General features: G+C 39.9%; 1 long non-coding RNA gene across 1 annotated transcript; it reads left to right on the top strand.

The window, feature by feature from the left end:
* Nucleotides 1-2,548: 2,548 nt before the first annotated feature.
* On the top strand, nucleotides 2,549-4,789 carry LOC116967960. Its single transcript, XR_004410365.1, has 3 exons — nucleotides 2,549-2,820; nucleotides 4,563-4,566; nucleotides 4,757-4,789. It is a non-coding gene; the product is annotated as an uncharacterized LOC116967960 (long non-coding RNA).
* Nucleotides 4,790-13,421: the final 8,632 nt, after the last annotated feature.

The following is a 13,421-nucleotide window of genomic DNA, read 5'->3' on the forward strand; positions in this document are numbered from 1 at the left end:
TTTGTTCTGTATTTGTACCATATATCTGCCTTTACTCAGTCACAGACACAAAGCAAACCAGCTCATAATAGGGTGGCGCGTCGATCTCACAAGTCGGTTTATTAAAGGCTTTATCGAAGCACATCTGGAAACAATCTGAAGATACCCCCATTTCATTCCACTCTCTCTACCCCTCTCCCCTCACTTTATCCTCCCATTCTCTCCTTCTCTCTCTCTCTCTCTCACTCATCTCTCCACCTCACTCTCACTCCGCCCTTTCGCTCTCCCATCACTCATCTTTTTCTCGCCCTCACCCTCTCTCTCGCCTCTCTCACCACCCTCTCTCATCACCCTCTCTCACTTCTCCCCTTCACTTCCTCCTGCAGGTGTCTCCTACATTTATCCACTCCTCCCCGTAACCTCCTCCCTCCGCAGATCTTCCTCTCCTCCCTCTTCCACGCTCTCTCTCACCCCCATTCTTACTCTCCCCCTCTCCATCTCTCTCTCTCCCTCTCTCCCCCTCTCTCTTATTCTCCCCTGCCCTACATGTCTCCCAGCTGTCTCCCCATCTCCTCTCCCTTTCTCTCCCTCTCCCCTTCATGTTATCATATATTTACAATAGGTTACACAAATATTGCTTCCCACCTCTCTATCCATCCCCAACCCCCCATCTCCCCAATCTTTCTCTTCCCTTTATCTTTCCCCACTCCAATTTATAAGAATACATTTACAATAATAAATTAAACTAGAATAAGATGCAATACACTTCCCCTTCACCCTCTCCCCACCACCTCCCGGTCGCCATCTCCCCGATTCTGCTCACACTCTCCTTTCTCTCTCCCCTCCTCTTTACCCTCTTTCTCTAAACCTGTCTCTCTCTCTACCCTCTCACTCTCTCGCTCCCCTTTCTCCCAAATCTACTCCATTACCCAATCTCTCTCCCCTACACCAGATCTCCCTCTTCTTTCTTTTGACTAAAACTAAACTTTTAACTAATGACTAAGCTATCCCCTATCTCTCCCCTCCTTTATCTCTCCCACTCTCTCCCGACTACCTCTGCCCGCTCCAGTTTATTATAATAAATTTGCAATAATAAATTAAGCTAATATTGAATTCTATTTCCGTATCCACTTTGTAACAAATTAACAAGTAATGTAAGTCATATGTGTTTCCCCCTAACCTTCCTCCCCGTCCCTCTGTCTCCCTCCCCCCCTCTTTCTCTCGCCGCAATTTACTCTCCCCTGCACTGTTTAAGAATGCATTTATAATTATAAATTAAAATGAAGTATTTGGCCCCCGTCTTCCATCTCTCTCCCCAAACCCTCTCAACCAACCCTGTTTGTATCCCCTCTCTCAACCACGCTGCCTGCCCCTCTATATCTTTCTCCCCACTTTCTTCCTCTTCTGCACCTCCCCCCCTCCCCCTATATCTCTATTTCTCCCCCCACTCTCTCACGCTCCCCACGACAATCCTCCCACACCACCTTTTCTCTCTCTCTCCCTCTCTCTGGTTAGAAACTCCACCACCTATCCAGTGTAAATGTTGACCATCATGTGGATTATGGATATGGGGGAATTGTGATGTATTGTGGATACGGGGGAGGAGCAGTAGGAACATGTCGGCCATCTTGAAACATGCTCCAAACTCTCACCATGCTCTCCCGGCTTCACTCATCCATTTTACAAACGGCCAGGGCAGTTTACTGTTCTGGATGTCAGATGTGGGAGGTCATGGAGTCTGATAGCCCTCCAGACGTCCACATCTGCGCAAGGTGCGTCGAGATGAGGCACCTAAGGGACCATATTAGGAACCCGGAGCAGCAGCTCGATGACCTCCGTCTGGTCAGGGAGAGATAGGACTACATAGAGAGGAGTTACAGAGAGGTGGTAACTCCAAGACCACGGGAGACAGACAGGTGGGGCACAGTTAGGAGGGGCAAGGGGCAGAGACAGGGACACGAGACTACCCCAGTGGCTGTACACCTTGGCAATAAGTACTCATGTTTGAGTACTGTAGGGGGTACAGCCTACCTGGAGGTAGCCACAACCGCCTGTCGTCCAGTACAGAGACCGGCCCTGTTGATCAGAAGGTTAAGGAAAAGAAGAGGAGGGCAGTAGTAATAGGAGGCTCGATAGTTAGGGGGTCAGACAGGCGATTCTGTGGACGCAGTCTGGAGACCCGGATAGTGGTTTGCCTCGCTGGAGCCAGGGTCTGGGATGTGCCTGAACGTGTCCAAGATATCCTGAAATGGGAGGGAGAGGAGCCCGAGGTCGTGGTACATATAGGTACCAATGACATAGGTAGTAAAAGAGAAGGGGTCCTGAAAGCAGAATTTAGGGAGTAAGGAAGAGAGTTAAGTAAAAGGACCGCAAATATAACAATCTCAGGATTACTGCCTGTGCCATGCGAAAGTGATAGAAGTAATGGAGCGAGGTGGAGGATAAATGCGTGGCTGAAGGACTGGTGCAGTGGCAGGAATTCAAGTTTCTGGATCATTGGATCCTATTTTGGGGAAGGTGTGACCTGTACAAAAAGGACAGATTGAACATGAACCTGGGCAGGACCGATATCCTGGCGGGGTGGTTTGCAACGGCTAGAGGGGAGACTTTAAACTCGAACGGTTGTGGGGAGGGACTCAGATAGAGAAAGCTAGTAGACAGTGTGTGAGGCAGAGAGGCAGAGAAGGGAAGCACTCAGAATCAACATGTAGGGGGGGGGGGAGAAGAAAATATGATATACAGAGAATAAGAGGTGGTGGGTATCTTAAATGTTTGAGCAGAGAGAAGAGGGGTGTAAAACTAGGGTAGAAGCAATAGGTAGCAAGGTGAAAAGTAAAAGTGGTAAAAAGAATCTTAAGAAAGAAATTAGAAAAAGCTAAAAGAACATATGAGGTTGCTTTGGCAAGTAAGGTGAAAGTAAATCCAAAGGGTTTTTACAGCTATATTGATAGCAAAAGGATAACGAGGGATACAATTGGTCCATTAGAGAGTCAGAATGGACAGCTATCTGCAGAGCCAAAAGAAATGGGGGAGATATTGAACGATTTCTTTTCTTCGGTATTCACCAAGGAGAAGGGTATTGAATTATGTGAGGTAAGGTAAACAAGTAGACTAGCTATGGAAACTATGAGATTCAAAGAAGAGGAAGTACTGACACTTTTGAAAAATATAAAATTGGATAAGTCTCCAGGTCCGGACAGGATATTCCCTAGGACATTGAGGGGAGTTAGTGTAGAAATAGCAGGGGCTATGACAGAATTATTTCAAATGTCATTAGAAACGGGAATGGTGCCGGAGGATTGGCGTACTGCGCATGTTGTTCCATTGTTTAAAAAGGGTTCTAAGAGTAAACCTAGCAATTATTGACCTGTTAGTTTGACGTCAGTGGTGTTAAATTAATGGCAAGGATAATTAGAGATAATATATATATAAGCATCTGGATAAACAGGGTCTGATTAGGAACAGTCAACATGGATTTGTGCCTGGAAGGTCATGTTTGACTAATCTTCTTGAATTTTTTGAAGAGGTTACTCGGGAAATTGATGAGGGTAAAGCAGTGTATGCTGTGTATATGGACTTCAGTAAGGCTTTTGACAAGGTTCCTAATGGAAGGTTTGTTAAGAAGGTTCAATTGTTGGGTATTAATGGGGGAGTAGCAAGATGGATTCAACAGTGGCTGAATGGGAGATGACAGAGAGTAATGGTGGATGGTTGTTTGTCAGGTTGCAGGCCAGTGACTAGTGGGCTGCCACAGGGATCTGTGTTGGGTCCACTGTTGTTTGTCATATACATCAATGATCTGGATGATGGTGTGGTAAATTGGATTGGTAAGTATGCAGATGATACTAAGATAGGTGGTGTTGTGGATAATGAAGTAGATTTTCAAAGTCTACAGAGAGATGTATGCCAGTTGGAAGAGTGGGCTGAAAGATGGCAGATGGAGTTTAATGCTGATAAGTGTGAGGCTCTACATCTTGGCAGGTCAAATGAAATTAGGACGTACATGGTACAGTAAATGGTAGATAATTGAGGAATGCAGTTCAACAGTGCGATCTAGGAATAACTGTGCACAGTACCCTGCTGGTGGAATCTCATGTAGATAGGGTGGTAAAAACAGATTTTGGTGTGCTGGCCTTTATAAATCAGAGCATTGAGTATAGAAGTTGGGATGTAATGTTAAAATTGTACAAGACATTGGTGAGGCCAATTCTGGAGTATGGTGTACAATGTTGGTCGCCTAATTATAGGAAGGATGTCAACAAAATAGAGAGAGTACAGAGGAGATTTACCAGAATGTTGCCTGGCTTTCAGCAACTAAGTTACAGAGAAGGGTTGAACAAGTTAGGTCTTTATTCTTTGGAGCGCAGAAGGTTAAGGGGGGACTTGATAGAGGTATTTAAAATGATGAGAGGGATAGACAGAGTTGACGTGGATAAGCTTTTCCCATTGACAGTAGGGAAGTTTCATACAAGAAGACATGACTTGAGAATTAAGGGACAAAAGTTCAGGGGTATATTAGGGGGAACTTCTTTACTCAGATAGTGGTAGCTGTGTGGAATGAGCTTCCAGTGAAAGTGGTGGAGGCAGGTTCGATTTTATCATTTAAAAATAAATTGGATAGTTATATGGACGGGAAAAGAATGGAGGGTTATGGTCTGAGTGCAGGTAGATTGGACTAAAGGGGGATACGTGTTCGGCACGGACTAGAAGGGCTGAGATGGCCTTTTTCCGTGCTGTAATTGTTATATGGTTATATGGTTATATAGTTATATGGTAGGCAGACAAATCCAGGGCAAAAATCAAAAAGAGCCATTTTCAACATAATTGTATAAGGGGTAAGAGTGTTGTAAAAACAAGCCTGAAGGTTTTGTATCTCAATGCAAGGAGCATTCATAATAAGATGGATGAGTTGAATGTGCAGATAGGTATTAAAGACTATGATATAGTTGGGATCACGGAGACATGACTCCAGGGTGACAAAGGCTGGGAGCTGAACATCCAGGGATCTTCAATATTCAGGAGGGATAGACAGAAAGAAAAGGGAGGTGGGGTCGCGTTGCTGGTTATATGGGAGAGTAACGCAATAGTAAAGAAGGACATTAGCTTGGAGGATGCGGAATCATTATGGGTAGAGCACCGAAATACTAAGGGCAGAAAACGCCAGTGGGGGTTGTGTACAGGCCACCTAACAATAGTAGTGAAGTTGGGGATGGCATCAAGCAGGAAATTAGAAATGCGTACAACAAAGGTAAAACAGTTATAATGGGTGACTTCGATCTACATATAGATTGGGTGAATCAAATTGGCTGGGGTGCTGAGGAGGAGGATTTCTTGGAATGTATGCGGGATAGTTTTCTAAACCAACATGTAGTGGGACCAAAGAGAGAGCAGGCTATTCTAGACTGGGTATTGCGTAATAAGGACTGGTTAGTTAGCAGTCTTGTTGTGCGTGGCCGCTTTTAAATATTTTATTTTATTAGAAGGAAGTACAGTCATATGGCACCAAAGTGCCTAATATATATTTTCATAATACATTTTATGTACAACTTTTTTTTGTTTTTGTTACACTGAAAAAAGGTTAGAATAAGAAAAAGAAGTTAGATAGTAAAGGATAGAAAGATGTGAAATATATAGTGTGTGAAAAAAGAAAACGAGTAAATGAAGAAAGTTGAGAGAGAGAATAGAGAAAATAAAATAAAATAAAAAAGAAAAGGAGATCATTATTTATAATCTTGACCAACCCTCGTCCATCCTGAAACAGTTATTTTTTACAATTGTGTTGCACCATATGGTTCCAAAAAAACGACGAATGGAGACCAACTTGTTATGAATTGGTCTGATTTATCCATTAGGAGGAATCGCATTTCCTCAAGATGAGCGGTGTCCAACATACTTGCAATCCACATTTTAAGCGTTGGTATTGATGTACCCTTCCAAAATTTAAGAATTAATTTATTTGCTATTATTAAACCATAGTTAAGGAATAGATTTTGAGATGTGTTCAATTTATTCCCATCTTCCATTACCCCAAATATAATCATTTCAGTATTAGGTTCCATTCTTGTCTTAAATAATTCTGTAAATATTTCAAAAATATCATTCCAAAATCTATAAAGTTTTATGCAGGAAACTAAGGAGTGTGTTATAGTTGCCTTTTGGGCTAGACATTTATCACAAGTGGCGGATATATTTGGATAAAATTTGTTCAATCTTGTTTTTGAATAATATAATCTATGTACAATTTTAAATTGAATTAGATTATGTCTTACATTAATTGAACATTTGTGAATATATATCAGGTATTTTTCCCATTTAACCTTCGTAATTTTTATCATTAGTTCCCGTTCCCACTCTTCTCTAAGTACCTCTGTCGATGGTAGGTCTATATTTAGAATACTATTATATAAATATGATATTAATTTTTGTGAGTCAGCTACAATATTCATTGCTTCTTCCAATGTCAGGAGTTACTTTTTGATATCCTTGTATATATTTTTTCACGAAATCGCAAATCTGAAGATATTTAAAATATTGGTTGTTTTTCAATTTAAATTTTAATTGTAGTTGTTGGAATGATAGTAAGTTTCCCATTTCGTACATATCCCCGACCTTTCTAATTCCGAGACTTTCCCATTGGTTATATGTCTTATCAATAAGAGATGGTTTAAATAAAGGGTTATTCGCTATTGGCATTAACAGTGATAGATTTCTTAATTTTAAAGATAATTTTATTTGTTTCCAAATTCTTATTGTACCATATATAATTGGGTTCTTCTTATATATTGTGTTATTCAGTTTTTTTGGGGAGAAGAGGATCGTTCCTATATTACAAGGATGGCAATCCTCCTTCTCCATTTTTATCCATTCTGTCTGTTGGGTAGAACTATCCAACCAATAAATCATATTCTTAATATGCACTGCCCAGTAATAATACATAACATTCGGAAGTGAAAGTCCCCCGACCTCTTTTGGTTTACATAAGTGTTTTTTTGTGACTCTATGTGATCTATAGTCCCAAATATAATTAGTAATATTAGAGTCTAATTTAAAAAAAAAAATGTTGGTATATATACCGGTATAGATTGAAATAGGTATAGTAATTGTGGTAGGAAGATCATTTTTATTGCATTTATTCTACCTAATAATGATAAGGGAAGTGTTTTCCAAAATTTAATCAACGTATTAAGTTTATTTAATAAAGGTATGAAATTAGCATTGAATAATGCTTTATATTTTCTAGTAATCTGAATACCCAAATATTTAAATTTTTCTGTTGCTTTTTTAAAGGGGAACTTCAGTAAGTGTGTAGGTTCTTGAGGGTTTAATGTCATGATTTCACTTTTATTCCAGTTTATTCTATATTTTACTAGAATGTTGCCTGGGTTTCAGCAACTAAGTTACAGAGAAAGGTTGAACAAGTTAGGGCTTTATTCTTTGGAGCGCAGAAGGTTAAGGGGGGACTTGATAGAGGTTTTTAAAATGATGAGAGGGATAGACAGAGTTGACGTGGAAAAGCTTTTCCCACTGAGAGTAGGGAAGATTCAAACAAGGGGACATGACTTGAGAATTAAGGGACTGAAGTTTAGGGGTAACATGAGGGGGAACTTCTTTACGCAGAGAGTGGTAGCTGTGTGGAATGAGCTTCCAGTGAAGGTGGTGGAGGCAGGTTCGTTTTTATCATTTAAAAATAAATTGGATAGTTATATGGATGGGAAAGGAATGGAGGGTTATGGTCTGAGCGCAGGTATATGGGACTAGGGGAGACTATGTGTTCGGCACGGACTAGAGGGGTCGAGATGGCCTGTTTCCGTGCTGTAATTGTTATATGGTTATTGTTATATTATATGGTTATATCCAGAAAAAGACCCAAATTCCTCTATTAAGTTTAATAAATTTGGTATGCTGGTTTGTGACTTTGTAATATATAAAAGTATATCGTCTGCATATAATGAGATTTTATTCTTTGAGTCCCTGGTATTATAGCCCTGAATATTCGGATGAATTCTTATACTTTCAGCCAGGGGTTCTATCATAAGTGCAAATAGCAGGAGTGATAGTGCACATCCCTGCCTATTACCCCTTGATAGTTGAAATTTTTGAGATAACATGTTATTAGTTAACATTCTTGCCATCGGTTTATCATATAATAATTTTACCCATGTTATAAAATTCTCTCCCATATTAAATTTTTGTAGTACTTTATATGTATTGCCACTCTACCTGATCAAATGCTTTCTCTGCATCCAAATAAATAATTGATATATCTTCTTCCTCTACTTTATGCGAGTACATTATATTAAACAGGCGTCTCAGATTATTAAATGAGTATCTTTTAGGTATAAACCCCGTTTGATCAGGGTTTATCAATTTACTAATATATTTGCTTAATCTTCTTGCTAAAATCTTTGCAAAAATTTTCTGATCTGTATTTAAAAGTGATATAGCTCTGTACGAGCCCGGATCTTCTAAATCTTTATCTTTTTTTGTAATAAGCGTAATAGTTGATTCTGTTAGTGTTTCAGGTAGTTTGTTTTCTTTAAAAGCATGGGAGTATAAATTAAATAAATAAGGGGTTGTTATCTCCTGAAATTTTTTATAAAATTCATTATTAAAACCATCTGGTCCCGGTGTCTTACCATTTTTCAGCGATTTTATTGTTTCACCTATTTCTTTGATTGTAATTTGAGCTCCTAATTCCTCTTGGTCCAAAAGGTCCAGTATTGGAAGATTACAATTATCTAGAATTTTTTTTATTTTACTATCTTCTCTTTTAATTTTAGATGTATATAAGTTTTGGTAAAATTGGGCAAATCTATTATTAATATCTTTAGGTAGTATTAGTAATTCACCTTTCTCTGATTTAATTTTGGTTATAGTATTTTCCTTTTCTTGTTTTTTCAATTGGCGAGCTAAAAGCTTATGTGGTTTGTCACCAAACTCAAAATGTTCCTGTTTTGTAATTTGGAATAGTCTTATTACTCTTGCCGATAAAATTCGATTAAGTTTAAATTTCAGTAATATTATCTTATTGTGTTTATCTGTCGTGGAATCTTTGGCATTATCGAACTCTAACTGTCTGATTTCTTGTTCTAACAACAATTGTTCTGTCTTATTCTTTTTATTTTGAAAACTTTGATATGAAATTATAATTCCTCTCATAAATGCCTTAAAAGTTTCCCATAATAAAGAAGGCAAAGTACCTTGTATATCATTTGTATCGAAAAAAAGTTCAATTTGTTGTTTTAAATATTGATAGCCTTGCACGTCATTTAAAATATGTGTATTAAACCTCCAAAAAATTTTTTTACCCGGCATTCCCTCAAATTTTACTGAAAATGTCAACGGAGAGTGATCTGAGATAATACTAATGTGGTATGTTGGGTTGTTTGTATATGGCATTAATTTCATATCCACTAAAAAATAATAAATTCTTGAATAAGTTTTATGCACCGAAGAGTAAAACGAGTATTCCCTTCCAACTGGATTAGCAGATCTCCATACATCTATTATATTAGTATTTTTTATATATGTATTTAGAAGTTCGCTAGTTTTAGATTTTAAATTACTCTTCTTTTGTTTTGCTGATATATCTAGATATGAATCTAAAACACAGTTAAAGTCCCCCCCCCCCCCTATTATCACATTTTGGTAATTAAACTCTGATATTATGTCAATAATTTTATCAAAAAATTGGGGGTTATCAAAATTCGGAGCATAAATATTTATCAAAGTTAGTGGGGTTGCATAAATTTCACCCGAAACTATAATATATCTTCCCTCTTTATCTGATATGGTATTCTTTAATTTAAAAGGAACACATTTCCTAATAAGAATAGCTGTACCCCTAGATTTAGAAGTAAATGAGGAGTAGTATGTTTGGCCTATCCAATTCGCCTTTAATCTTATTTGTGTTTGTTGTTACATGTGTGTCTCCTGCAAAAAACATTATGTCGCTTTTCAACGATTTTAGTTGGGCAAAGATTTTACCCCTCTTAATTGGTTCGTTGGCACCCCTTATATTCCAACTACAAAATGTAATTCCTCCATTCTTTATTTGTCTATCGTCTTGCATTGTAAATCAAGGTAATATTCCTGAATCATATGGTGCAAACAAATACCTCAGAATTTTAGGACTTGGGTGGTCATCCCGGTTTATTAGATTTATATTGCAAAAGACAGGTAACTTTGAGGGTATGAGACGTGAATTGGCCAAATTAGACTGTCAATTGGTTCTTAAAGAGCTGACCGTGGATATGCAATGGAAGACATTTAAAGGCTGCACGGATGAACTACAACAATTGTTACTCCCAGTTTGGCAAAATAATAAATCAGGGAAGGAAGTGCATCCATGGATAACAAAGGAAATCGCGGATAGTATCAACACAAAAGATGAAGCATACTAGATGAAGATGAAACCAGAAAAAGCAGCCCACCAGAGGACTGGGAGAAAATCAGAGTCCTGCAGAGGAGGACAAAGGGCTTAATTAGCAAAGGGGAAATAGATTATGAAAGGAAACTGGCAGGGAACATAAAAACTGACGGCAAAAGTTTTTTATAGATATGTGAACTGAAAAAATTAGTTAAAACAAATGTAGGACATTTGCAGTCAGAAACAAGTTAATTGATCATGGGGAACAAGGACATGGCAGACCAATTGAATAACTACATTGGTTCTGTCTTCTCTAAGGAAGACATAATTAATCTACCGGAAATAGCAGGGGACGGGGGGTCAAATGAGATGGAGGAACTGAGTGAAATACAGGTTAGCGGGAAGTGGTGTTAGGTAAATTGAATGGATTAATGGCCGATAAATCCCCATGGCCAGATAGGCTGCATCCCGAGTACTTAAGGAAGTAGACCCACAAATAGTGAATGCATTAGCAATATTTTTTCAATACTCTTTAGGTTCTGGAGTCGTTCCTGAGGATTGGAGGGTAGCTAATGTAACCTCACTTTTTAAAAAGGGTGGTAGAGAGAAAACTGGGAATTACAGACCAGTTAGTCTAACATCGGTAGTGGGGACACTGCTAAAGTCAGTTATTAAAGATGGGAGAGCAGCACATTTGGAAAGTGGTGAAAACATTGGACAAATGAGCATGGATTTATTAAAGGTAAATCATGTCTGACGAAACTTATATGATTTTTCGAGGAGGTGACTAGTAGAGTGGATAAGGGAGAACCAGTGGATGTGTTATATCCGAACTTTCAGAAGACTTTCGACATGGTCCCGCATAAGAGATTAGTATACACACGTAAAGCACACGGTATTGGGGGTTCAGTATTGATGTGGATAGAGAACTGACTGACAGACAGGAACCAAAGAGTAGGAGTTAACGGATCCTTTTCAGAATTGCAGGCAGTGACTAGTGGGGTATCGCAAGGTTCAGTGCTGGGACCGCAGCTATTTACAATATATATTAATGATTTGGACGAGGGAATTAAATGCAACATCTCCAAGTATCCGGATGACACGAATCTGGGGGTGGGGGGGGGGGGGGGGGGGGGGGGCAGTGTTAGGTGTTAGCTGTGAGGAGGATGCTAGGAGGCTGGAAGATGACTTGGATAGGCGGGGTGAGTGGGCAACTGCATGGCAGATGCAGTATAATGTAGATAAATGTGACGTTATCCACTTTGGAGGCAACAACAAGAAAGTTGAACATTACATGAATGGTGGCCGATTAGGAAAAGAGGAATTGCTAGGAGACCTGGGTGTCATGGTACAACAGTCATTGAAAATAGGCATGAAGGTGCAGCAGGCAGTGAAGAAAGCAAATGGTATGTTAGCATTCATAGCACAAAGATTTGAGTATAGGAGCAGGGAGGTTCTACTGCAGTTGTACATGGTCTTGGTGAGACCACACCTGGAGTATTGCGTACAGTTTTGGGCTCCTAATCTGAGGATAGACATTCTCGCCATAGAGGGAGTATGAGCCGGTGCAGTCACTTCCAGCAGCTCAGATCCTCAATTGTTACAGTCAGCTAACATAGAAACATAGAAACATAGAAAATAGATGCAGGAGTAGACCATTCGGCCCTTCGAGCCTGCACCGCCATTCAATATGATCATGGCTGATCATCCAACTCAGTATCCTGTAGCTTCCTTCTCTCCATGCCTCCTCGTTCATTTAGCCACAAGGGCCACATCTATCTCCCTCTTAAATATAGCGAATGAACTTACCTCAACTACATTTTGTGGCAGAGTATTCCAGAGATTCGCCACTCTCTGTGTGAAAATTGTTTTTCTCATCTCGGTCTTAAATGATTTCCCCTTGATAATTAAACGGTGACCCCTTGTCCTGGACTTCGCCAATACCGGGAACAATCTTCCTGGTCTATCCAGTCTTTCTTCAAATGAAAGTTCTGACATCCCTGGAATGAGCCTGGTGAACCTTCTCTGTACTCCCTCTACGGCAAGAATGTCTTTCCTCAGATTTGGAGATCAATACTGTACGCAATACTCCATGTGTGGTCTCACCAAGACCCTGTACAACTGCAGTAGAACCTCCCTGCTTCTATACTCAAATCGAGTTCATTCGCTTGTTCCAACAACCTGTTGTCACTAGGTTCCTCTTGATCTTTCCTTAAGAGCTTTCGTTAAACGTGCAACTGAATCTCGGTGAAGTTGTTACACTGCAATATAGATAGAGATAGGGCAGGTGGAGTACAGACATCAGTTAATGTTTAAAGTTGACATCGCTTGTCCAGCGGTGATGTAGACCTGCTGCAGGCAGTGAATAAAGCGAATGGCATGTTCAGAACAAGAGGAGTTGAGAAGAGAAGCAAATAGGTCAGTCTGGAATTTAGACCACACCTGGAATATGGTGTGCAGTTTTGCGCCCTTAAATTGAGAAAGGACATTCTTGCTATTGAGGGAGTGCAACTACGTTCACAATGTTAATTTCCGGGATGGCGGGACTGTCATATGCCGAGAGAATGGAGCGGCTGGGCATGTATCCTTTGGAATTTAGTAGGAAGAGAGTTGTTATTCTTGAAACATATACGATTATTAAGAGTTTGGACGCGCGAAGGCAGGAAACATGTACCCGATTTTGGGGGAGTCCAGGACCAGGGGCCACATTTTAAGAATAAGGGGTTTGCCATTCAGAACGGAGATGAGGAATTCTCTGCTTTAGAGGGCGGTTCTCTCGATACTTTCAAGAGAGAGCTAGATAGAGTTCTTAAGATAGCGGAGTCGGGGGATATGGGGATAAGGCAGGAACGGGGTACTGATTGTGGATGATCAGCCATGATTACATTGAGTATGCTGTAGCGCTATTGCTCGGAGAACACGAGGATGTAGGGTGATTTGAAGAGCTGGATACGATCTTAGAGAGGAAGAGATCGGGTAGATGCACAGAGTCTCTTGCCGAGGGTAGGCGAATCGAGGACCAGCGGACATAAGTTTAAGGTGAAGGGAAAAGCATTGATCAGAAATCCGAGCG

This window comes from Amblyraja radiata, chromosome 42 (genome assembly GCF_010909765.2).
Source record: "Amblyraja radiata isolate CabotCenter1 chromosome 42, sAmbRad1.1.pri, whole genome shotgun sequence".
NCBI classification, from domain to species: domain Eukaryota; kingdom Metazoa; phylum Chordata; class Chondrichthyes; order Rajiformes; family Rajidae; genus Amblyraja; species Amblyraja radiata.